Below are 27,419 nucleotides of genomic sequence, written 5' to 3' on the forward strand. Positions count from 1 at the left end.
ACGAAAAAATATTAAGTAACAACAAGCCCATAGCTAACACTTCAACAATGCAAAATTGAAAGCTGTTTCTCTGAGATCAGGAATAAAACAAGGATGCCCAGTCTCATCACTTCTTTGCACAACACTACTGCTAGAAGTCTTTGCATGAAACAATCAAGTAAGAAAAAGAAATAAAGGTGCCAACATTGTGGGACATCTGATAAAGCTGCCACCACTGAGATGCAAGCATCCATATGGGAGCCAGTTTGAGTACCAACTGTTCCACTTTTGATCCAGCTTCCTGTTAATGTGCCTGGGAAAGCAGTGCACGATGGCCAGTGTTTGGGGCCATGCTGCTGACATGGGACACAAGAGACACATGAATGGAATTACGGAGTTACAGATTCCAGCTTTGGTCTTGCCTAGCCCTGGCCTTTTTGGGGATTTTCAGAGTGAACCAGCAGATGCAAGATATCGATCTCTCTCTTTCTCTCTCTCTTTCAAATAAATGAATAAATAAATGTCTTTTAAAAAGTAAAAGGCAACCAAATGGGAAAAGAAAAAGTTAAATTGTATTTGCTGATGAAGTAATTACATACATACACATTTATATGTACATGTGTATATAGATATATATCCCTAAAAACTCTACCAAAAAATTATTAGAGCAGATAAAAATATTAAGCAAAGTTGCCTAATTCAAAATCAACATAAAATCAGCTGTGATTACATATATAGTGACAAACTTGATTTCAAAAAAGGAATCAAGGAAACAATCACAGTTACTACAGCATTAAAAATAATAAAAATATGGGCCCAATGCGGTATGCTAGTTGCCAAAGTCCTCACCTTGCATGTGCTGGGATCCCATATGGGTGCTAGTTTGTATCCTAGCTGATCCACTTCCCATTCACCTCCCTTGCTGATCCACTCCCCATCCAGCTCCCTGCTTGTGGCCTCGGAAAGCAGCAGAGGATGGCCCAAAGCCTGGGGACCCTGCACCCAAGTAGGAGATCCAGAAGAATCCCCTGGCTGCTGGCTTCAGATTTGCTAAGTTCCAGCTGTTGTGTCCACCTGGAAGAACTTTCTCTCTGTCTCTCCTTCTCTCTGTGAATCTGACTTTCCAATAAATAAATAAATATATAAACCAATATTTTTTAAAATTTAAGGATTAATTTAGTCTTGAAGTAAAAGAAACGTACACTGAAAAACCATAAAATATTGATGAAAGAAGGTGAAGAAAAACCAAATAAATTGAAAGACAGCTTGTGTTCATGGATTGGAAAAGCTAACAATGTTAAAATGTTTATAATGCCCAGAGTGATTTACAAATTCAAGGTAAGCCCATGGGCCTGGTGTGGTAGCCTAGTGACTAAAATTTTTACTTTGCAATGCAGGGATCCCATATGCATGCCGATTCGTGTCCCACTGGCCCCACTTCCCATCCAGCTCCCTGCTTGTGGCCTGGGAAAGCAGTGGGGGATGGCCCAAAGCCTTGGAACCCTGCACCAGTGTGAGACCCAAAAGAGGCTCCTGGCTCCTGGCACCCGGGTCCTGGCTTTGGATCGGCTCAGCTCCAGCCTTTGCAACCAGTTGGTGAGTGAATCATCAGATGGAAGATCTTCCTTTCTTTCTCTCCTGCTCTCTGTTATACCTGACTTTCCAATAAAAAATAAATAAATCTTTAAAAAAATTCAAGGTAAGCCGTATCAAAGTTCTAATGGCCCTTTTAAATGATTCATTTTGTTTGCCGCATAGGATGCCAGTGCCACAGGAGGAGGATTAGCCTACTATGCCCTCCACATGGTTTTTGCTATGGACACAGAAAAACACTTACAAAACTTGTTTACAACCATAAAAGATTCTGAATATATAGAATGTGGAGGCATAACACTACCTGATTTCAAAAATACAGTGCAAAGCTATGGCAATCAAAATAGTATAATACTGATATAAAAATAGAGACATTAATCAATGAAACATAACAGCCCAAAAATAAACTCATTAATTTATGGTCAATTTATTTTCAATAAAGAACACATGATAGAGAAAGACAAATATTTTCAATAATGGTATTAGAAAACCAGATATCCATTTGCAGAAAAATGGAGTTAGGTTCTCATCTCACTTCATATACAAAAATCAACTTCAAATGGATTACAGATATAAGGGTGGTTGTTGTAGTACAATGAGTTAAGCTATCACATAAGATGCCTGCAAGTATAAATGGCATCCCACCTACTCCACTTTCAATCCAGTTTCCTGTTGATGCATCCTGGGTAGATGCTAACTTAAACAGCTCAGGACCTGCCATCCAAGGAGAAACACATATGGAGTTTCAGGCTCCTGACTTCAGCACGGCCTATCCCTGGCTGTTGTGTGCAATTAGGGATTAAATCAGCAAATAGCAGAACTGAGCTATTTCCCCTCCTCACCACCTCTCCTCCTCCCTCTACTTCTTTCTCTCTCTCACTGTGTCCCTGCCTTTCAAATAAAAGAAAATTTTTAAAAAAATTTAAAACCTTAAATATAACACCTGAAACTGTATAACTGTTGGAAGAAAACATCATCATTAGTCCAGGCTTACTGGGTTCATTGGTCAGGATGCCAAAAACACAGACTATAGAAGTAAAAACATATCAATGGGATTGCATCAAACTACAAAGCTTCTACACAGCAAAGGAAACAATTATCAGAGTGAAGAGATAAGCTATTGAGTAGAAAATATTTATAAAGCATACATCCAACAAGAAGTTAATATATGAAACAGATAAGGCATTCAAAAAAAAAACCCTAATAACAAGAAAACAAGCAACTTAAATAAAAATGAGCCAACACTTGAAGAAATTCCTCAAAGGTAATTCAAATCAGGGCTTGTGTCATGGCTCAACAGGCTAAGCCTCCATCATGCAAGATGTGCCAGGATCCTATATGGGTGCCGGTTCATGTCCTGATCGCTCAACTTTCCATCCAGCTCCCTGCTTATGGCCTTGGAAAGCAGAGGATGGCCCAAGTCCTTGGGACTCTACACCCACATTGGAGACCTAGAAGAGGTTCCTGACCCCTGGCTTCAGATCGGCTCAGTTCCAGCCATACTGGCCATTTGAGGAATGAACCAAGGGATAGAAGATCTTTTTCTCTTTTTCTGTCCCTGTCTCTATGAATTTGTTTTCCTAATAAAAATAAATCTTTTTAACAATAAAAAAGAAGAAATACAAATCATCCAATAAGGTTATGACAAAATGTTCAATACTACTAATCATCAAGAAACTGTAAATCAAAACCACAATTAGATACCCTCATATACCAGTCAGGATGACTATTATAAAAATGTCAAACTATAACAAGGGTTAAAAAAAAGATGTGGAAAAAAGGAGCTTTTATTTAAAAACATTTATTTCTTGGGATTGGGGTTGTGAAGCAGTAGGTTAATCTATTGCCTGAGATATCAGCATTGTGTAATCACAACACCAGTTGGGAGTCCCAGCTGCTCTGCTTCTAATTCAACTCCCTGCTAATGTGTCCCTGGAAAGCCGTGGAGGACAGCCCCTTCACTTCAGCCCCTGCCACCACATGGGAGACCCTTTATGCAGATTGACAGAGGAGGAGAGGGACAGAGATAAACAGATCATTTATCCTTCAGTTCACTCCCCAAATAGCTGCCAGGAATGGGCTAGGGTAAAGGTAGGTGCCAGGAATTCTGTCTCACATGAATGGCAGGGTCCCAAATACTTGGGCTATCTTCCTCTGCTTTCCCAGGTGTATTAGCAGGGAGTCACATGGGAATCAGAGAACTGGAGGCTTGAACCAGCACTTCTATGTAGGATCCTGGAATCACAGGCTTAACTTGTAATGCCAGTCCCAAGATGGAACCTTTGAACATTATCAGTGGTAATAAAAAGTAAAATAGTACAACCATTATGGCATACAGCTTCTTTTTTTTTTTTTTAAGATTTATTCATTCTATTACAGCCAGATATACACACAGGAGGAGAGACAGAGAGGAAGATCTTCCGTCCAATGACTCACTCCCCAAGTGAACCGCAACGGGCCGATGCGCGCCAATCCAAAGCCGGGAACCTGGAACCTCTTCCAGGTCTCCCACACGGGTGCAGGGTCCCAAGGCTTTGGGCCGTCCTCGACTGCTTTCCCAGGCCACAAGCAGGGAGCTGGATGGGAAGTGGAGCTGCTGGGATTAGAACCGGCGTCCATATGGGATCCCGGGGCTTTCAAGGCGAGGACTTTAGCCGCTAGGCCACACCGCAGGGCCCTGGCATACAGCTTCTTAAAAAAAACAGAATTACTTCATGATCTAGTAATTTCACCTCTGTGATCATATCCAAGGAAAATGAAAGCACTGTGTTGAAGAGATACCTGTACTATCACAATTCATCACATTATTCACAATATCCCATACATGGAATAAATCTAAGTGTCTATCAATAGATGAATGAATAAAGAAAATGCAGTATATATAAATAATGGCATATTACTATGCCTTTATAAAGGAGAGTCTGTCCTTTGCAACACTGTGGATGAATTTAGAGAATATTATGCTAAGTGAAATATGCCAGGCACAGAAAGGTAAAGGCAATTATGATCCTACCTATTTGCAGAGTCTAGAAATGCTGAATTTAGAGAGGTAGAGAAGAGATTGGTGGTTAACAGAGGCTGGAGGAGGGATGAGGACACACTGACCAAAGTTACAAGTTTCTGTTAAATAAGAGGAATAAGGGTATCATGATTGGTACAATGGTTTAAAAGGCTAATCCTACACCTGCAGTACCAGCATTCCAAATGGGCACCAGTTTTATGTCTTGGCTGCTCCACGTCTGATCTGCTAATGACCTGGGAAGGCTGTGGAAGAGGAAAGTAGGGCCCTTAGGCTCTGCACCCATGTAGGAGACCTGGAAGGTGTTCCTGGCTCCTGGCTTTATACTGGACCAGATCTAGCCATAACAGACATTTGAGGAGTTAACTAGTGGATGAAAGATCTTTCTGTCACTTCCTGCTTGTTTTCAATTTTGGTTTTCAAGTAAAATAAATGTTTTAAAAACTAGGAGGAATAAATTTTTGCGATCTATTGCACAGCATGATAATAATAGTTAACAATTATGCATTGTGTATTCTAGAATTGCTAAAAGATTAGATTTCAAATGTCCTTTTTACAAAACATGAAATGCATATGTATGAGTCTGTTTGTATTTCTGTAACAAAACACCTGAGGCTGAGCACTTAACAACGAAAAAAGATCTATTTTGTTTAGGAGAGTTAAGAGTGTAGTGCCAGCATCTACTTGCTTTGGGGTAAGGTCCATGTGGTGGGTGGCATCACAGTGGCTAGAGTTCATGCGAAAGTGGTCATATGATAAGATAGGAAGCAGAAGGCTAGAAAGATTCCAGGCTTACTCTTTTTCATATGTAGCAAACCATTCTCCTAAGAAATAGCCCACTGGTGCCAGACAAACCCACAGGACAATACCAGCATTAACCTATTCATGAGGTTGAACCCCCAATAACTTATTTATCTTATGCTAGGCCCCATTTTTTAAAGGGTCTACTACCTCAACTCTGCCACATGGTGGACTAAGCTTTTAATACATGAATCTCCAGGTAACACATGATATTAAAACCATAGCCTTATGTGAAGTGATGAAAATGTTGACCAGCTTGATATAATTATTATATAGTGTGTGCGTATGTAAACATCACACTGTACTCTATCAACACATACAGTTAATTATGAATTGAAAGCAATTTAAAAAAACAGTTCCATTTCCTATAGAAATACAGCACTTCATTCTAAAATTTATATGAAATCTTAAGTGACCTTGAAGAGCCAAAACAATTCTGAAAAACCGTAACTAAAGTTAGAGATCCCAGACTTTCTGATTTCAAAACTTACTACAAAGCTACAATACAAACTGGCAAATACATCAATGTAACACAGAACCCAATACTACATCTTCATATACCTGATCAAATGATTTTCACTAAACAATCCAAGACCATTGAATGGGAAAAAGGCAGCATTTTCAACAAATGGTGTTGGAAAACTGGATATTCACATGCCAAAGTATAAAACCAGACCCTTACGCTATACCACATTTAAAAATACACTTAAAATAGACTAAATATCTAAACATAAAACTATAAAAGCCTAAAAGTAAAACATAGGCTGAATGGTTCATGACATTGGATTTGGCAGTTTCTTCAGTATGACATCGAAAGAACAGGCAGCATAAGAAAATATAAATTAGATTATATAAAAATAAAAAACACATCAAAAGACATAATCAGTACAGTGAAAAGGTAATGAAGAGAATGAAATACAACATTTAAAATCATATAGCTGACAAAATATTAATATCCAGAATATATAAAGAACTCCTGCAACTCTGTAACAAAACCCAGATTTTAAAATGAACAAAGAACTTCAATAGACATATCTTAAAAGAAGATACACAATGAGCAGTTAAAGACATTAAAAGATGCTAAACATCACTATTGGGAAAATGCAAATCAAAACCAAAATGACATACCAACTTACACCTATTAGGATGTATATATAGCTATCTAAAAAAAAAAAAGAACAGGAGGCCCACAAGGTGGCGCAGCAGGCTAATTCTCCATCTGTGGCACCACCATCCCATATGGGTGCTGGTTGTAACCCTCGCTGGTCCACTTTCTCAGGCTTATGGCCTGAGAAAGCAGTAGAGGATGGGCCAAGGCAATGGGACCCTGCACCCACATGAGAGACCCAGAAGAACCTCCTGGCTCCTGGCTTCAGATTGGCCCCTATCTGCCTGCTGCGGGCATTTGGGAAGTAAACTAGTGTATGAAAGTCTCTCTCTCCCCATCCATCCTTTCCTCCTTCCCTCTCTCTCCTTCTCTCTTTTCCTCTCCATCTTCCTTTCTTTCTCTGAAACACTGACTTTCAAGAAATAAATAAACAAATCTTTTTTAAAAAGCCAAAGAACAGAAGGAAACACATGAAGGTGAGGATATTATGAAGGAACTGGAATATCCTTTTGCACTGCCGGTAGGAATGTAAAATGGTGAAGACTCTGGAAAACAGTAATGAAGTTTCCTCAAAAATTAACACTAGAATCCCAATATAACCCAGCAGTTTAACTTTTGGGTGTAAGTTCAAAAGAATTGAAAGCAAGATCTTGAAGAGCTATTTGCACATCTGTTCTCACTGCAGCATTATTTGGAACACGAAACAGTGAAAGTGATCCAAACATCCATAAGCAGAAGAATGGATAAACTACACATGTACATACATACATACATACATATATAGTGAAATATTTAGTCTTGTAAAAGAAAGGACATTCTGACACATGCTATAACATAGATGAACCTGGAGGACATCATGGTTAGCAAAATAAGCCCATTACAAAAAGACAAACACTTATATGATTCCACTAATATGAAGCACCTAGAGTCATCAAACTCATAGAATGTAGAAGACTGGTAGGCAGGAACTGGGTGAGAGAGGAAGATGCAGCTGCCTTTAACAGGTTAGTTTCAGTACCATAAAATCAAATGAGTTCTGGGCCCGGCGGCGTGGCCTAGCAGCTAAAGTCCTCGCCTTGAAAGCCCCAGGATCCCATATGGGCGCCGGTTCCAATCCCGGCAGCTCCACTTCCCATCCAGCTCCCTGCTTGTGGCCTGGGAAAGCAGTCGAGGATGGCCCAAAGCCTTGGGACTCTGCACCCGCGTGGGAGACCCGGAAGAGGTTCCAGGTTCCCGGTTTCGGATAGGCGCGCATCGGCCCGTTGCGGCTCACTTGGGGAGTGAAACATCGGATGGAAGATCTTCCTCTCTGTCTCTCCTCCTCTCTGTATATCCGGCTTTCCAATAATAATAAAATCTTTAAAAAAAAAATCAAATGAGTTCTAGGGATGGATGAGTGAGGACAGCTACACAACAATGTGAATGTATTGTCTCATAGAACTATACACTTAAAAATTGTTAAAATGCTAAATTTCATATTATATTTGTTTTATCATAATTTAAAACAATAAAATAAAATATGAACCTTCTGGCATGCCTTTGCAGGTTGCTGCTTGTCTATAGATACATCTAGGCAAGGCACTATAGTAAAAGTAATTAATGTATCAGATAAAGGTGCCTTAGATGATCTCCTAAGGTTTCTAGGAGGTAGAAAACATTTATGGCCATGCTATCAACGTGAGGTTTAATGGATAAACACAAACAGCCAGGATGACAGTGCTTCTAAATTCTCTTGTAATATGCTGCACAAAGCACAGTGTGACACAACTTGCAGCACTTGTCTTCTCCTAGAAGATAGTTAGAAATCAGGAAATTGCTGGTGGGAGTCCCAGAAACTCCTGCTGAACCAAGCATTACACACAAAATGCACAACATCTAGAGGCATGCAGTATCTATACCTTGCCTTAGAAATAGTCCTGTGTACTTGTATCTCACAAATCAAATACAGTTTCCCTGAAGTGGGGTCTATTTTACCCATCTTAACTCCTCCTCAAAGTTACTCAGACCATACCCTCCTTCCAGTGAGATACAGCCACTTCATAGGCAGTATATTTAAGCATGTTTAATTATGAATGACTTTGAGCTTCAGATAAATGAGATGAGGCAATTCCTTTAATACCCCTCCCAGAAGCTAAGTCTGGTTTCAATCTCTAGGCAGTTCCAAACCAGTATGAGTACCTTTACTGTATACTAAAGACTGCAGTAAAATTTCCTTTCCAAGACATTTTTGAAATATGATCATGGATGTCATGTTATAAGCCACTAATAAGACCAAAAGTGTCATAGTTTGCAAAGCTAAGGGAAAGGATTGTAAACTAAGTCTCAATGAGGTAAGTTTTTAAATTGAGCTCAAAACCTAACTATGTGGGCCTGGCACGGTAGCCTAGAAGTTAAAGCCCTTACCTTGCATGAAGTGGGATTCTATATGGGCGCCGGTTCTAATCCTAGAAGCTCCATTTCCCATTCAGCTCCCTGATTTTGGCCTGGGAAAGCAGTCGAAGATGGCCCAAAGCCTTGGACCCAGCAACTGTGTGGGGAGACCTAGAAGAGGCTCCTGGCTCCTGGTTTCGGATCAGCTCAGCTCTAGCCGTTGAAGCCACTTACGGAGTAAATCATCGGATAGATGATCTTCCTCTCTGTCTCTCCTCTCTGTATTGATCAGCTCTAATATGCATGTACATGCAGTTGTACTTATTTATATGTATATATTAACATGAAGAAACAGGTCGCCACGTGCAATGCAATGCTGGCATCCCCTATTGAAGTATCAAGTTCCAGTTGCTCTGTTTCTAATCCAACTCCCTGTAGCTGCACCTGAGAGAATAGCTGAAGATGGCCCAAGTATGCATGTCCCTGCCATACACTTAGGAGACTCCGATGGAGCTCCAGGCTCCAGGCTTCAGCCTGCCCCAGCCCTGATCATTGCAGCCATTTGGGGGGAGTCAACTGGCAGCTGGAGGTGCTGTCTGTCTCTCCTTCTGTTACTCAGCCCCTCAAATAAATAAAATACATTTGAATGATTATAAAGAATGCATTATTTAATAAATACAGTTTTAGGAGAAAAAAAAAATCTTCAAAAGTACCAGGCCTTAAGAAAGGAATGTAGTAGAAGCATTTGGGAGGGTCTGAAAAGATATAGAAAGCACTGATGTAGCTGTTGAATAACCAGATGATTAGTGGTCTTCTTGATTGTCACCTTCCTTAGATTAGAGGATAGGGGTGAGCTTTCTGCAATGTCCTCTGCTCCATTCTCCCTATGCCTACGCATTTAGACCTGTTTGGATAGTCAAAAATGGCAAGGAGTTCCACAAACTGGTCAGCTTGCAGTTATCTTGCGGTTAGCTGCAGCAAGCATCACCTGGCATTTCCTTAAGCTGTGATAGGTGTGACAGGTTCAGACTCCCTCATAGAAAATATCTGCCCAGTTTGAAGGGAAAATATTAAAGGTAGTTTTGGTTCAGCTCTTTTTGCTAGGAGAAGAGGCAAGAAGTAAGAACGATGTTCTCTGAGTTGAAACATGAAGCTAGGGGGTAAATCCAGCTGGGACATTTTCCAATTTTGATTTCTGTGACCTGGAAGCAAGAGAAGCCTATGTCCCAGAGAATCACACGTTTGCTCAGCCTCATCCTGCCTATTTTCAACCTCAAGCAACTAAATAAGTAACTATCTTTAAAAAGATTCTTCATAAAGAAATTTGCTTAATTATTTCAATTTAAAATCTTGAATATTCCCAATCCTGCAGTCTTCAGTGATTTATAGGCACTGGCATGAATACCACAGAGGGAGAGAGAGGGTGGGGGGAGAGAGAGAAACATATGCCTCAGCCCTCAGTGTCTGGAACAGAGATGCAGCTAACCACTAGCATGACTTGCCCTGTCCAGCCTGCACAAAATAATAGAGCTCTGTAACTGAAAAATTGAAATAGTCAAGTGGTTTGGAACGACTACTGTGAATTGACATTTGGCCGATGCAAAGAGAATCAAAAGTGGCAAGGGCAAGCTAGCAACGAATTAAACTGATTAAAGCAAAAGCGTGGTGAGGTTCAGCAGGCTGAGTTCTGGCTTTTCAAGACCCAAGATAAAGCAAGATGATGCTTCCTTTTTTTATTTTATTTTCAATCTCAGCATCATACTTTTTTGCTGTGTGACCTTGATCAAGCAGCTTAATCTCTCAATGTTTTGTTGTTTCATGCACGTTGAACTGCCCAAAATAATAAACCATCATCGCTCTTTCTCCCAGCAGGTCTTGATACTTGAATACAGTTTGAATGCATTTCAATTAGACACAAGAGCAAATTCTAATTGTGTGTGTGTGTGTGTGTGTGTGTGTGTGTGAGAGAGAGAGAGAGCGCGAGAGAGAGAGAGAGAGCGAGAGAGAGACAGCGCTATGGCTTTGACAAGGATGGAAGTTTTTTCTCTCATAGTTTGTACTGAAGAAGTTTAATAGCCATTTGTACTTAAACTTGGGAAAAACTGAGCATCCCACTCCACTGCACAGATCATAGAAAACCACTAGCATACTTTCTGAGTTGGCCTCTCTGAGCCAGGTAATTGTGGAATTGCCCTTCCCTTGAAGGTGGACGGGCCTATCAGGGTGTACTTTAATCACACCTCCAGCCATCTCTGAGGGAAGCTAATTGTTCTGAATGAAAATTGCAGTAGCAGAAACTCTGGAAATTTGTACCTAGGTTTTGTTATTTTGTTTCAGAAGAACAAGCTCTGGCCAAAAGATAGGAACAAACTTTCCAGGGAATATATCACAGGTCCTTTCTTCCTTTCTTTACATCAGTCCCTTCCTATATCATTTTAATGAACAAATTATAAACACATAAATTTAAAATATTTACTGACAGGATTCTAATGCACAGACATGCCTTTTGAAAAATATGCATTATGACATTATGATACTAAGTGGAAATAAGAAAGGTAAGATGCAATCACAGAAACATAGAAATTGAACAGGAATAAAGATCAGAAGATCAAAACCAAATTCTCAGTCTTTGATTTATTCATTTTCCTATATTTCTCATGTTTTTGAAGTTGAGTATTTTTATAAAGAAAAGTTACAATCTTAAGTTGCTTTTTCATTCCTCTTTTTTTTCTTGCCTTGGAAAGGTCTCAAGTATGGGACACGGAACCAGGATACAATATTAAATGTATATGTGCCCTTGTTAAGTCATTTTCCTAGTCTGAACCTCTTTACTCCTTCACAAAATAAAATGGGAGGCTTTGAAAAGGTTACCTTAGAGACCCTTCAAATTTGGTTTTCAATGTTTTATAGCCAGAATCATTGGGTATTGAGCTGCCTAGAGTCTTTGCAAACGTCAGTACTGAGTTCTCTGATACTAACAGCCATCAATTAGTTGAATTTTCTAATATTTCTGTAACATGATTCTATACTATTTTTATTATAAAATATCATGAAAAATAGTGAAAAAGTCAATATCATTGGTTCTAGGACAGATACAGTATAAAGAATCTGAAAATAAAAGTAGGCTAAACTCCAAAACATTCTATTGAGAGAGGAGAAAAAAAAAACTAGTGGCAGGATGATACATACATTAGTATATCACTTGTGTAAATTTTTAAAACAAACAACAGCTATTCGTATTATTTATAGGAGTAACGTGTGTGTGCACAAAAGTATAAAAACAAGTTGGGAAAATACATACCAAATGTCTTAGTGTTTACTTCTGCAAATGGATGGAGAGAAATGAGGCTGGACATAGGGAATAGAATTTCTAAACATTTAAAGAAAACATAAAATGTTAACAGCTTGTTATATCTAAATAGAGATCCAGATTTGTTGGTCATATTATTGATTTTCAGTGTGCCTCGGCATTTCTCAGACTACTCAAAATAAAAACATGAAATTATTTCTAAAAACAAAAGTTCAGATTTTTCTGTATTAGTATTTGTGAAACGTTCATGGATTAGCTTGATAAATGACAGGTGAATTTAATCTTAAAGCTAGAAACATGAAAAAGAGAAAAATAACAGGAGAAAGAAAAATGAGAGTGGGTCAACTGAGATAAGATAGAGGAAAGGGAGCCTGAGAACATCCCCCCCCCCAGAATAACTAACAAATTCCTGTGCTAGACCATAAGCCAAGAATGTAACAAATGTTATCTATTACAAGATGGGAGCTCCTGGGTGTTCCTGCCTTCATTCCCACCACATGTGCTAAAACTCCTCTCTGCTTCATTGATTTTTCTCTGAACAGAGACTTTCAGTGAGTTTTCTCCAACCATCTAGCCTCTCAGGGACAAATTTTCCATCTTGGCTTCCAAGGTGGCTGTTACAACACAACAAATCACCTTATGCCATGCTTTCTTGAGCCAAATTCCTACTCGTTTCCAGGAATCATATGAAGAATATAGTTCTCTGAATTTATTTCCTTACAGTACATTTTAAACTTAATGTCTCACCATGAAAGCTGAACTACAGAAGATAAAGCTTTTCATTTTTCCCCTGCTGCTCTCTCTCAAGCTAAATCTCTGTCACAGACAGCAATGCTATGTTTATCCCCTGACTCTGAAGAAATGTCAGTCATATTGGCATCTTTGCCGCATATTGATTGATTAATGAAGCAATTTATTTTATCAACTTACTGTCCCCTGACTTCTCTCTTGGCCCCCCCTTATCAGCACTTCTTTCTTCCCCAATCCTAATCTATAAACTCTCTTCATTTGTTGAGGACACTTTATAATATGATGTTTTTTCTCTCTTGTCCTAACACCCTGTCACACCCAGCAGCCACAGCCTCTCTTGGCTGAAGTAACTGAACTGCTGGCTCCAGACAGTGCTCACCAAGGATAGCAATGACCTTGCATTCAGCCACACAATATTGCAGGAAAACAGCTGCAGTTAGGATAGGGATCCTGGGACGCATCAAGGGGAAGGTTGAAGGCCTTGCTGATAAGTGGGATGGTAGGGCTGGTTGTGAAGGAGGCTGGATGGGGGGAAGAGTACTAAATACAACTGATGAATACAAGGCTGCTTGTTTTCAGAAATGAGATTCCCCTTACCCCACTGTTCAAAGACACTACAGATAGGACAATCTAAGGGAAAGGATCAGGGGCCTGGCCTATAATCATCATTCTGACTGATAAACAGCGTGGCTTTCAGCAACTCACTTTGAAGTTTGAGAGACTCAACTTCCCATCTGGAAAAGGTTGCTGTTATGGAAACTGTCAGTGTGGGAAAAGCCCTTAGAAAGTATTTCTAGACCAAGTCCCTATTTCACAGTTTGCAAACTCTGATCCCAAGAAGGGAAGCAGCTTATTCTATGTGGTCATCAATACGGAAGTCAAACCCATAAGACCAAATGAAATAAAACATCAGGAGCTCTTTGGCTGTCTCAGAAGAGGAAGGCTATAGAACTACAAGGTATTATTATCAGCTACCTTAATGCCTATGTTCCCTTAACACAGTTTCCGAATACAGACACATCAGTGTTGGAGTTTATATTCTCAGGACCACTAAACACAGTGCTGTCTCTTTCAGCTGGTCATCTCAGAAATGGAGATGGCAGCTCTTGATGGTATTATCCATTGTTCCCTCTTCTGCCTCAGGCTGTTTCAGCTGTTTGAGCACTCCCTCTACCTGAGAGTCTGGAAACAGCTGCTCACCCCAGCATTCTTGGCCCTATTGTGGTTGCTGATAACCTATACTATGTGATAGCCAACATGTCAGCTCCATAAATAGACAATACGGAGCAGGGCTTCCTAGAAGGTTGTGGGGAGTAGAATCAGAATACACAGATCAAAGAAATGCTGAGAAAGTCCAAAAGGCAAGAGGTAAAGAGCATATTTAGGTACACACTTTTCTTGTCATTGCACATTATGCCAAAGTAGTTTATCATTTCAAAGTATAATTTCAGGGCACTCTCATCTAGTATGTGGTCTGGCTGTGTAAGGTAAGAGTGCAGACTTACTAGTTTAATAAACTGAATTTTCAGCAAACAAAGGAATTCCATTGCTAGTGCTAACTACACTTACATTAGGTCTCCATTAGTCAATGTTACTTAGTGACAGATGATTTCAAAATCAGATTTGAAGGCACAACAATGGAGGTAAAAATCAAAGGGAAGATATTAATTCACCTACCTGTTTTTCAGCATATTTCAGTGCTGGGCTAGAAATAATGAGGCTCTAACAAGTCTTATATCTCTGTTATGATATCAACCTTACTTATTAAGACAGCAAACAAAAATAGTCCCTTCATTCAGGAAATTTATGAAACCTATGTAAGTGTAGCTAAAACAAACCATTATTGAAAGAGACCAAAAAACAGTAGTTTATAGGAAAAGGCTAAGATTAATGGCAAGGAAGGATGGTTTTGGGTTATCTTCCCAGATCTATACAGCAGAGTGTTTCTGATCCTTTGGCCCCTCAGCACAACTAATGGCCACCATCTTTAAAAGTAACAAATTTGGGGCCTTCTTGAAAGATAAAGTGAAAAATCAAGATTTTTTGATTGCTCCCACTTATCATTTCCATTACTCCATGTAATAGACGAGATATATGTAAATCCTCCCCACATCCACATTCATTAGAAGGATCCGGGCAAGCCACAGTGTAGGGTTTCATAACTGAAAACCTTGGCCTTGAGTTATAAAGCATTCATGTCTGTCTCTACTACAATCTGATCCCCAAATTGCTTATTTCTCAGATGAGTATGTGTTTTTGTTTAAAGTAAAACTACACAAATCTGAAAAAACCACTATAGTACTGGTACAACTTCCTTTCTTTTCATCTATTTAGCCAAATGGATTAATTTACCATTTAACATGGCAAGGCCACAGCTTTATATAAGAATTGCTATGTGAGAAATAAATATGATCTGTGTAACAGGGTTCTTCAGAAAGTTAATGGAAAATGATGTTAAAATATATGATTATTTTTTGTGCAAAAATGAAATCCATGCATTATTTTTTACCATACGTTCCGTGTGAACTTATTTTGACAACTCTCCATAGAATGCACATTCAATGAATGCTGAGTACACCTCTTTCCTTGCCAAGGTATACAGTACACAGTTCATAAATACAAGAACATAGAGATGTGTGCACAAATACAGAGAGTCGGTAGAGAAAAATTTAACCGAACTTCCCCAAGGGGAAACTGGGAATACTGAATCTGCATTGAGGACACCACCACTAGTCTAAGCAAAGGGAGACTTAAGAAGGCAACGGTTTTTCCAGCGTACAAAGAAGCTGTGTAGCTGAGTCTAGTAATTCTCTTGGCCTCGGACAAAAAATGCCAACAAGTCAACACAGAGCTCAGTGAGGGACAGAGTTCTTTCACAAATACTCACCACCTGGCTGAGCATGCTGGAAACCTCAAGGATTAGAATATCAGGCCCACCAAGATGCCAAGTAAACTTGAGAATCTGCAATCCAAATGAATACCCTTTTCACAGCTTCTTTTTTGTTAGTATTTCCCTAATCAATGGTTCCTTCATTCATGGAGGTGGAATTTTGTTGCTATAAATCCATAGACTAACTGGCACTCCCCATAATAAGGAAGATTTTCTATTCAAATACAGTAGTACCACAACTTGTAGCATTATCATTCCATCTCTCTTAAAAGGGTTGAGAATAAGAAATTTGGATAGCACTGTTGACACCCCCCTGCTCTACTAGGTCCATACTAATCAGCTGAGTTCTCTATGTTCATATTTTTCTGCAACCCCTAATACCTTAGATTTGAGCCAAGCCCTATTCACGGACCTCAGATTCAAATAGTCCACCTATGTCACAGTATCCAACATCAACCTCAATTCCTTAAATCAAGTTCCTTTACAACTCCTTCCTCTAATCCTTTGTCTTTTTAGAACAGTTATAAAGGTTCTACATAGATATCATCCAGTATGGTATCCAATAGCTACATGTGGGTACTAAATACTTGAAATATGGCTGAATTCTAACCTCCACCCAGAGTTAACAAGAAGCACTCCAGGCATCAATCAGGCTGAGTGGTTAATCTACGGCTTCTACTTCCACTTGGCAGTTATAACAACTCCATCCCCCTGCTGCAGCACTGTCAGAAGGTGCCAGCTTAAAACAGGAGTTTCAGTAAGACCCAGAGTCTTTACAAAATGTTTAAGTTTCTATCTAAAAATCACTCATCATACCAAGAACCAAAAAGATCTCAAACTGAGTAGGAAAAAAAAAAAGACAATCAACAGATGCCAAAAGTAAGATGACAGAGATGTTAAAATTACCTGACAAATATATTTTTAAAGATTTAAAAAAAAATTGTTGGGAGACACCTCAGGGACAGCATGATGGACTTGTGAAAACTCACAAAAAAACACCCATTGTAAGAGCAGAAGGAGGAACTCTGCTGCTTTCCCAGGCCACAAGCAGGGAGCTGGATGGCAAGTAGATCAGCCGGGACATGAACCAATGCCTATATGGGATCCCAGCGAATACAAGGTGAGGACTTAAGCCACTAGGCTACCAAGCTGGGCCCCCTGACAAAAATATTTTTAAACCCTCTGTTTATGTCATTTATTTTAAGGAGAGATACAGGGGGAGAGAGATCCCATCCTCCAGTTCGTTCCCAACAGGTTTAAAATGGTGGGGATGGGGTCTGGCGGCGTGGCCTAGCGGCTAAAGTCCTCGCCTTGAATGCACCGGGATCCCATATGGGCACCGGTTCTAATCCCGGCAGTTCCACTTGCCATCCAGCTCCCTGCTTGTGGCCTGGGAAAGCAGTCGAGGATGGCCCAATGCATTGGGACCCTGCACCCGCGTGGGAGACCTGGAAGAGGTTCCTGGTTCCCAGCTTCGGATTGGCGTGCACCGGCCCGTTGCGGCTCACTTGGGGAGTGAATCATTGGACGGAAGATCTTCGTCTCTGTCTCTCCTCCTCTCTGTATATCTGACTTTGCAATAAAAAATAAATAAATCTTTTTAAAAAATGGTGGGGATGGGCTGGGATCTAGGAACTCAACCTGGGTCTCCTACAAGTATGACTGAGACCTAGTTACTTGAATCAGTACTTCTGCCTTCATGAGTGAAGGGAGAACATCAGCAGGAACTTAGAAACTGGCATCCTAAACTACTAAACGAAATGTCTATCCATGACAAATACTTAAAATAAGCATGGCCAAAACAACGCTTCAAAACACATAGATACTTCAAACAAATTAAGTAGATGATCTGTAGATGAACCAAGTGGACATTTTAGAAATGACATCTATAGTCACAACAGCACAATAAAACCCCCAAAAGAGGGTCTCTTGACCATGATCAAGAGGACAGAGAAAACAAGTCAGTAAACTCAAGAATAGAGCAACAGAAACTATATCATCTGTACACTAGATTAAAATGAACAGGACCTCAGAGAACTTATGAGGCAAAAAAAAATCTAGCTTTCCTGCCATCTCAGGAGAAAAGTAACTACTTTGAGTACAGAATAAGACAGTGAGACAGGAAAAGTATTGAAAGAAATACTGGTTTCCAAAACTTAAAAAAGACTTAACAGCTACAGACTGGAAAAGATGAACATATCCTACAGTAGATTACCCCCAAAGAAATCAACACCAAAGCACATTATAGAGTAAAATTTCTGAAAACCAAAGAAAAATATTTTGAAAGCAGCAAGAGAGAAAAGACACAAAAGCTTGTATACTCATGTTCATACAAGCTTTTCTTTTCTGCAGAAAAAACTGGAGGCTATCGAATGCTTCTCAACAAGTAAATGGTTACACAAATTGGGATACAGTCATAACATGGAATACCATTTAGCAATAAAAGGAAACTGTTTATACACTCATGTCCTCTTAGAGCCTCCAAAAACAATGCAGTTCTGCTCACACCTTCATTTTAGCCCAGTGACCCTAGTTTATGGCTCCTAACCTTTGACTCCCAGAACTGTGGACAATAATTCTTCATTCGTTGAAATTATTAAGGTTCTGGTAATTTGTCATAGGAGCCATAATACAAAACTTATACCACCATGAACAAGGAGTTAAAAACTAACCTGCTCAGAGATAGACAAATGGCTTTTTGAAGAATACATTCAATTCAGTAGTCAGAAGTCAATAACTCTATACTATAATCTTAAGGCAATAATCAATTGATCATGACTACTGCTATTTTCAGTTTCACATTAGCAATGACACCAGTGATAGAAATGTAGCCTCAGAATTACAGGGAAAACAAACATGATCCTCTGTATGAAATGGGGTCCTCTAAGCCAATGCAGAGATGAGAACAGAAACACTTGTTCTATGGCAGCTGGAAATCTTGTCGGACGCCAAGTAGAGATACCTATTTGCCGTATGCCAAGAAATGTCTTACTGGCCCCAGCACAGTGGCCTAGTGGCCAAAAGTCCTCTCCTTCAAAGCGCCAGGATCCCATATGGGTGCTGGTTCTAATCCCGGCAGCTCCACTTCCCATTTAGCTCCCTGCCTGTGGCCTGGGAAAGCAGTCAAGGATGGCCCAAAGCCTTGGGACACTACACCCGCGTGGGAGACCTGGAGGAAGTTCCTGGATCCTGGCTTCGGATTGGCTCAACACTGGCCATTGCGGTCACTTGGGGAGTGAATCATCGGATGGAAGATCTTTCTCTCTGTCTCTCCTCCTCTCTGTATATCTGACTTTCCAATAAAAATAAATAAATCTTTCTTAAAAATGTCTTACTATTAGGAAAAGAAAGTGTCTTCACTTATTTTCCAAGGAGTAGAACATAATAGAAAAATGCAAAAATGCTAGGACACAAAATAGTCATGGTTAGCAACAACTAATTGAATACTTCAAAATAGTTGGTAGGGGAGATTGAAGGTTCCCAGCACAAAGAAATGATGAATATGTGAAGTGGTAGGCCAATTACTCCAATATGATCATTAAACAGTATGTATGTATTGAATCAGCACATTGTACCCAACAATGTATCAATTATAATTTAAAATTAATTTTACGTATTAATTAGATTTTTTGATTGTTTTTTAAATTGAAATAAATTTGTGCAGATAATAAAAAGACCCTGCCAGAAACAAAGTCCATGTTCTAAGAGACAAGAAAATCCAGCTTATTCTTTTCTCTGTCCCCAGTATCTCAATGCTTAGTGTATAGTATCTGCTCAGTAAATGTTTGCTGATTTGAGTTACACATTATTATTAACAATTCTTCCAGCCTTAGTATTTTATTAGCCCTCATACTCTGCAATACTCCAAGATGCTAAGATAGGAAGCAAAAAAACATTTATTCATGGGTGGAAATACCATCCATTACTATCATCCCAAGTGCAAGGCACAGATGTGGCATATATTTGTGTTTGCAGAGCTTAAGGAGCTTTGCCTTTAATATATGGTGTTAGCCTTCCAGGATGAAATCCATTAACTCTCTCCTGTATGGCTAATACTCTGAAAGGAGCATGAAGATATCTGGACACCAACTGCCTCTCTAACTCCATTATCATACCTAACAATCAGTCTTGGAAAGATTTTGGTTTTTCAGGCCCTTGGCTAAGAGAAGCATCAGGGTACTTCAAAAAGTTCATTGAAAATGGGTATTATGGAAGAACAATAGATGATTTTCTAATTTACTACATCAAAATAAGCATATTTTAATTACATTTTCCTAAAAACTTTCTGAAGTTTCCTCAGCTTTAGAGATATACAGATGAATAAGACAGATAGGAGAAAGTAAGTATAAATGAGCTCTTATGCAACATATTTGATATATTAGTAGTGAATGAACTTGGGGTGGAAGCTGAAAAATCATTTGAAGGATTTGAGAGTTGTTAAGGATTTGGGCAACTAGTCTTGACTTGCTTTTGATGCAAACAGTAATGTCAAAGTGAATGCTAGGTGGCTCTATTTCATAATAAAAATCTCTGTGAAGGCTAATCAGGAAACTGCGTGCAATGGTAACTGAGGGCTGTGAACCATAAGTATACTAATAACATGCTTTTTCGAGACAGTTATTTTCCTGGCTTCCATTTCCAGCTACCGTGACCATGATAACGATGCAACAGGAATTCTGTAGTAACTGAAAAAGGATAGTGCAGAGGCTTTTAACTCATAATGCATGGTTTGACTTTTGAAAATATGTGCAGGTGTTATGTATGTAAATACATACTTTAAAAATATCCTCAGTATTCACAGAATTTTCTCAGGAGTTCAAGATAAAGTTGGGGACCTCTGGGCTAGATGGTGATGGCCCACTTTGTCCATTCCTCTACTTAGTAAAGCAGCACATCTTCAAAATGTGCTCCAGTTATTTACTAACCAAAGAGACAGTGGGTTTCTGTTCAACCAAATCTCTGAGAACAGGTTTCTGGGTTAATAAATCACATCCCTTCCTGAAATAACAACAAACATTGAGAAAGAAAGCAGAAAGAAATTAGTAGTATCAAAAAAATTTAGGCTGACAAAAACAAAAAAGTTCACTCACGGATTTCACTTTTTGGTCATCATCCCCTGCTACTCCAACAGGACAAATCTCCCAACTCTACAATATGTAGTCATGAATGTAGGTTAATGTTAACACTGGATAAAATAAAGCTCAATTAAGATGGGGAAGATAGAAAACATTAGCAAAAGCAACTCTAAGTGGCTCTGAGTCATTGTCTTCTCTTTTTAAAGATTTATTTATTGGAATGTCAGAGACAGAGGGAGAGGGAGGCACGGAGGAAGAGAGGAAGGGAGCAGGAGAGACAGAGACAGAGAAAGGTCTTCCATCTGCTGGTTCACTCCCCAGGGGGCCCCAACAGCCAGGGCTGGACCAGCCCGAAGAAGCCAGGAACAGGGGCTCCCACATAGGTAGCAAATACCCAAACACTTGAACCCTCTTCCCCTTCTTTTTCCAGGATGTTTCAAAGGAGCTGGATCAGAAGTCAAGCATCCAGGACTTGAATGAGCACCCACATGGGACACTGATATCTCAGGTAGTGGTGGTGGCTTTACGTGCTACACTACAACAACAGCCCTGGCTCCATGCATTATTTCTTTTTTTATTATTATTATTAATTATTTTGCATTATGTGACAGTTTCATAGGCTCTGGGAATCCCCCCACCCCTCCCCCACCCCTCCCCCCTGGTGGATTCCTCCACCTTGATGTAGTATTACAGTTCAAATTCAATCAAGATTCTTTCCTTGCAAACATATACCAAGCATAGAGTCCAGCTACTTGTTGTCCAGATGGGTTGAACAGTTTCTTGGGGAGACCATCTCTGGTCTGAAGTTAGAGCTGGTAGAATATCATCCCAGTCAATTAAGAGTCCCAATATAACATCAACACATGCATTATTTCTTTATGGTAGGCTAGATTTGGCTTAGGGTCATAGCTTGTTTTGATTCATAATGCAAAGCAATAAAAGCTAAGCACAGATACTTAGGATTGGGAGGCATGAGCTGTTCCGTTACAGAAAGGGAGAAAGGAAAATTTCAATATTTATGCTTTCATACATACATACTATATACACATATATGTATACATATTGTACACGCACATACCCATATATATAAATACGTGTACGTATATATATATTATATATATGGCAAACCACACACAATTTGGGACAGATTTGCTCATGTACTTGTTAAACATATTCTACAAAAAAATCACACTTCCCTTGATACTACATCCTTTTTTTCCCACAACTACCATGGTCAGGATATTCTTTCTAAAGCTAAATTACCTCTTCTGGGGCTCCCGTGAAAGTAACAACAGGCACTCTCCAGCACACAGCACCTCTTTGTGTGCGTGTATGTGCAAACACGCAAATGCATTTTGGAGGGGTGTTGTTGGATCTAATAATACAGTTCTGGAGAGCCTAACGCCTGATTCATTTCCAGGGCTTTTCTCTCTCAGAAAGACCTCTTTAGGAAAAGGACAGGCTGAGCTGGGTTAAGGTACTAATACATCTATAAAGCTCATCGTATCTCCAAGCTTTGTAAAAATATCAGTTTCCCAAATTATGAACAATACTTTCTTTCAAAGGTGGCTTACTATCAAGGTGACCAGAGAAATCTTTTTATTGCTCAAACTTGGACATTTTGAGGGTGAAATAAGTATGCCAGCACAACAGGCATAGACCGCAGCATGAATATTGTCACCCTGCTTTCAGTCTTCATTGAGGAAATGCTTTAACTTGCCCTGAATAAAATGAATCCCTTTGCCTTTCCTAAATGGAGGATGGCTTGGCCTCACTCTAGCAGTTAGGGCCAAGGTATAATCTTGGTATCAAACCTCTAAATCCCCTCAGGAGCAGATTCTTGTTTGGTTGTGTAACAGCTGAAACGAGTTACTGAGGGAGAGAAGCTGAATTTTTTAGTGTTTGGAGGTGCTTGAGAAAACAGTAGTTAGTTGTATCAAAATCATCCCACTGGGAATGGACAAAATGACCTATTGAAGACCACTTTGGGAAAACAATCGTGTGAATAGCCATTAGTCCTGAAAACTTCAGTCCTTTTCCACAAGAGAACAAGGAAGGAGAAAGCCATCAGATCACAACACTTACCTACAGAAAAAGATCCAAAAGAGCACCTGCCCTGACCGAGGCCTGCAAATCGCTGCAGGGGGAAGAGACAAAGGAGATCCTCACTGCTACTTGTAGCTGGCCCGTCACTAAAAGGCAGCTTCCCCTCCACTTTCCCAGCTGACCACACCCAAAGATTTCCCCAAGGTGGGATGTGCTCACTGCTGTGCCCGTCAGAGCTGTTTGAGAAGAGAAGCAGGTTCGTCTCCACTACAGAAACGTTTTCTAGACAAGAGAAAAGGTGTAAACTTAAAAGTAACCTCAAGTGATGTAGCCTCTATAGCGTGCTCTTTGCTTTGTTTTCCAGCAACTATGGAGAACTGGCATGAAGAACCTGACATGTTCTTTGTGTCTAACCCCGTGACCTTGGGTTTAAAAACGTACTCCTTGTGGAGAAACTGTCAATTAGGAGCTGGTGGGCAACTTTTCAGAGGAAAAAGGCAAAGAAAAGATTAAAATGGCCAAACCTGAAATTCCTAAGCTGTGAACAAGGAAGCCAAAAAACCTGCTTCTTAGTGAATCATCCTCCCTCCCTATCACCCACTTGATCCTTCTCTCCTTTTGCTTATTATGAGACAGAATCTTTAAACCATCTATGTGCCACCAGGAAAATACATTTAAGTACTCGTGTAATGTAACAGAGGCAAAGGCCAATTAGAATCGCCTTTTCCCTCCTTTCTAAGGGATTTACATGAGAAAAAAAAATTATTCACTTGAACTGGACTTAGAAACAGAGAAATTGTAATGAGCACTTTTTTGGTTAGGCCAGTCCCTCTCCTAAGCAATCACTTTAGTGAGACCAGGACCTTCACAGTAATTTTGTCAGGAATCTATAAGCACATCTTGGAGTGTTTTAAGTCCAGCACTTACCACTTTTCTCATATCTCCCACACACACCTCCTAAACACCGACAATACTACCACACCTTTAGTTTTCTCTGTTCACTGGGTAGCTTACAGGTAATCAGAAGATTGTGGAAAAGAGAAAAAGAGGGAAGAGAAATTCGGAGTAAAACAGAAAGCAACAGTGTTCCACAGTTGTTTGTTTGAGTTTGGCAACAGGGTGTTACAGGTTTATGTGACTCTGTGTGTGTGTGTGTGTGTGTGTTAAGCATTGAAGCATCGAAGATTTATTCACTGAACAGGTTGATTTGTTTAACAGACTTGACATATGTCAAATTCTGGCATGTGCTTACATAATTGTTACCCATTTGTCAGAGCTGTTATTTAGGCAAATATTTGTTTTATAAGGGTTTTCTTTAAACGACTCCTCTAGCCTATTGCACAATCAACCTGCACAGTTCATTTTAATTATGCTCACAATAGCTATCCGGTGGAGGTCTCTGAAACCTAATCTTCTCCATGCCACTTCATCTCCACCCGAATTCTACTCCTATTTTTTTTTAAACCACTAGTAACTTTTGGGTTTAAAATCATACCACAGGGAGAAATTAATAAATATGTACAATGCCCTTTTATGTTAAAGGATTTTACACTAGTTACTTATTTCTTTAAAAAGCAGTTCCTTGGCATACTGTTAAAATCGCAAATCTTAAAATTGTTAGCCTGAAACATGGGTGGCAAAAACAAAGGGGTATGATTTCCTTGTGTATGTATCTGTGTGTGGAGGGAGACGACTGGGACAGCTGGGGAAAGCAAGGTAGAGAATTAGGTAAAATAAGATAAAGTAAATGGAGTCAAATTTCAAGTCTTACAAATGTTGTTGAATTATCCTAGCCCATCTGAACACATGTTCCCCCACACACAAAAATTACATCTTTTCAACTCAAATGCATGCAATCTATCTAGGTTCTGTGGGAGGTAAAATATTGAAAAGTACTTCCAAGAAATGAAAATGTCTAATCACTAGCTGCCAGGGTTGGTTTGAGTTCCTCTTTTGTAAATATGCCATTTGCAATAGCACGAGGCTTGCTTTGACCTCCCAGGTCAAGGAGTGTGGGGGACTAGGGAAGATAAAGGGGAAGAGAGGAAATCTCACCACGACACAAGTCCATTTTTGACCTAGTAAGCGAATACGTTTTTGTTGTTATTGCTGGATAAAATGTACAAGTCTTCCAGAAATTAGACTCCGTAATAAAAATGTACCAGCCCAAATTTAAATTGCTCACTAGACAGATGGTTAATTATATTCACAGCCACATATTTCACTGGGATAGAGTTTCAGACACTCAGCCAGTTTTATTTGATTAGCCGGTTTCCCAGTTAATATGTAAAATGACAGTTACTTAGGGCTTTTTTGTTCCCTTCTAAAAATATATTTTCAATAAGTGTAAATTCTCGTCAGCCATGAGAACGACAGTGCTGTAAATAAAATGTTTGGTCCTCTGTTACCCCATGTGTAAAAGCTATATGGAAGATTCATTTCCCTGCTCCACCCCCTCAAAAAATTTACAAAAGAAAAAGAAACAGCCCCAAATGGTCCCTTGTAGTTCAGAGAAGACCACTGGTGCACCTTTTCCCAGCAAGCAAAATATTCCAGGAACTATCATTACACCGCTTGCTCCTCCACCTAATACAACCGAGGAGAGTCTCAAATCCTGGGGTTAAAGTGCTCGAGATGCTTCTGAAAAACAGCCCTGCCAGCCCCGAACACAAATCATGTCTTTTGAGATCACAGTCTAGAAAATGGAATGTTAGGGAAAGGCCACACAGCTAAGTGAACTGCTGTGCCCAGAATTCAACAATATGCTGGGAACCAAAACCCGGCAGCCAAATAGGAGACCCACTTCCTCCTAAATACAACCAGAAGCTCGACCAAAATCAAACAGTGCTGGTGTCGAAATGAGGATGCCAATTTTTTTTTTTTAACTTCGAAAAAGACAGAAAACCTTGCGCGGGTGATTCGGTCTCTCACGAATCAGACAGACAGAAGCACTCATGCTGAAACCACTGGATTCCTCAGCTGCACGGCACCAACTCAGCGGCGCGGTTTCCACACTTTCTCGGCCTCCCCGCCCCACAAGGGTGTACTAGCCCCGAGCCGACGCGTGGCTGGGGGGCGCAGTAGAGAGAGAAGCGCTGCAAGCCAACGCTGGGAAGCGTCAATTCCCATCGCCGCCCAGAGAGCGGGAAGGGGATGCGGGTCAATTTCCGCAAAGGTGACGAGCTGGGCGAGGCTCGGCGGGTCCCCCAACTTGGGTCGGCTGCTGTGTGCCCGGCGGCCGCCCGGCGAGCGCGCGCGGGAGCCGCGGGCGGGGGAGGCGCCCGCAGCTTCGCACCTTCTGCGGCTTTGGCCCCCGGCGGCCGGCGCGTGGGTTTTCCCGCTCGCACCGAAGCGTGCCGTGCCGCTGTCCCGTCCCCTGGCCAGGCGCTCCCCGGCACCAACCTGAAAGGAGGCGGCACTCTGCTGCTGCCCGTTGCCCGCCCGTGTGCATGTGAGCGCGGCGGCTCCGGCCCGCTCGTTTCCCCTCCCCCCCACCCCCGCGCAAGCACAGAGGCCTTTCCTCGATTGCAGTGCCTGTCAGGGCGAGCCGGGATCTCTCGCCCTCACGGCCTCGCTCCCTCGTCCAGACACACTCACACACACACACACACACACACACGCACGCCATTCGCACACACGTAGCCTCCCTTGCGTTGCTCCCAGTCTCCTCGGCTGGCTCGGTCCCCCCCCATCCCCCCCACCCCCCATTCGTTGCAACCTCTGCTGCCGCCGCCACCCCGAGCCAGCAGGCGAGCCGGCGTTCAGGAGGCCAGGCGGCTGGATGGCAGCGCTGCTACTCACCTCACAGGCCGACTCCTGAAGCGCACGTCGCTGGCGTGCTCAGGCAGCAGGCGCTGGAGCCGGCGCGGCCGCAGTCAAGGCTGAGCTGCCGCCGTCACCGCAGCTGTTCGAGCTGCCGCTGCCGCTACTGCTGCCGCCGCCGCCGCCGCCTCTGCCTCAGCTCCATGCGCAGGGCCCGCCAGGTGGACGCGCCTGTCTCCCTCGCTCTCCTTCGGGCTCCGCCGCTAGCGGCTCTAGATGGAGTCAGAGCTGTCGGCTGTGGCCCTGAAACTCAGCGCCTCAGCGGCTGTCCGAATGCACCCAGGCTCGGCGCTCTGCCTGCACCAACGCTCGCTCGGGCCGGGGCTACCTCTCGAGCGGGCTGCGCGCGCGGCGCCCACAGCCCCACTCGCTCTGTGCTTTGGCTGCGGCCGTCTGCGAGAGGGAGAGAGGAGGAGGGCGGCTGCTCCAGTGGCCGTCGCTGTGCAAGCTATATTGCTAAAGGCTGCCACTGCCGCTACTGCTACTGCTGTGGCGGCGGCGGCGGCGGCTGCTGCTGCTGATGCTACTGGTTTTCCTTCCCGGGTTCTCCCCCTGCTTCGTCCCCCCTCCTCCCCCTCCTCCTCCTCTCTCTCCTCCCCCTCCTCCCCCTTCTCCTCCCTCTGCCGCTGTTCTCAGAGCCTCAGCGGGCGCCGCCT

General features: G+C 41.4%; 1 protein-coding gene across 1 annotated transcript in view; it reads right to left on the reverse strand.

Moving 5' to 3' along the window:
- Positions 1 to 26,881, reverse strand: part of NEXMIF (neurite extension and migration factor) — a 174,439-nt gene extending 147,558 nt beyond the window's left edge. The window contains exon 1 of the mRNA XM_004592762.3: positions 26,743 to 26,881. The gene's annotated coding sequence lies outside the window, so the exon portion shown is untranslated. The remainder of the gene's footprint in view (positions 1 to 26,742) is intronic.
- Between the last annotated feature and the right edge of the window lie 538 nt (positions 26,882 to 27,419).

The sequence above is a fragment of the Ochotona princeps genome, chromosome X (assembly GCF_030435755.1).
Source record: "Ochotona princeps isolate mOchPri1 chromosome X, mOchPri1.hap1, whole genome shotgun sequence".
NCBI classification, from domain to species: domain Eukaryota; kingdom Metazoa; phylum Chordata; class Mammalia; order Lagomorpha; family Ochotonidae; genus Ochotona; species Ochotona princeps.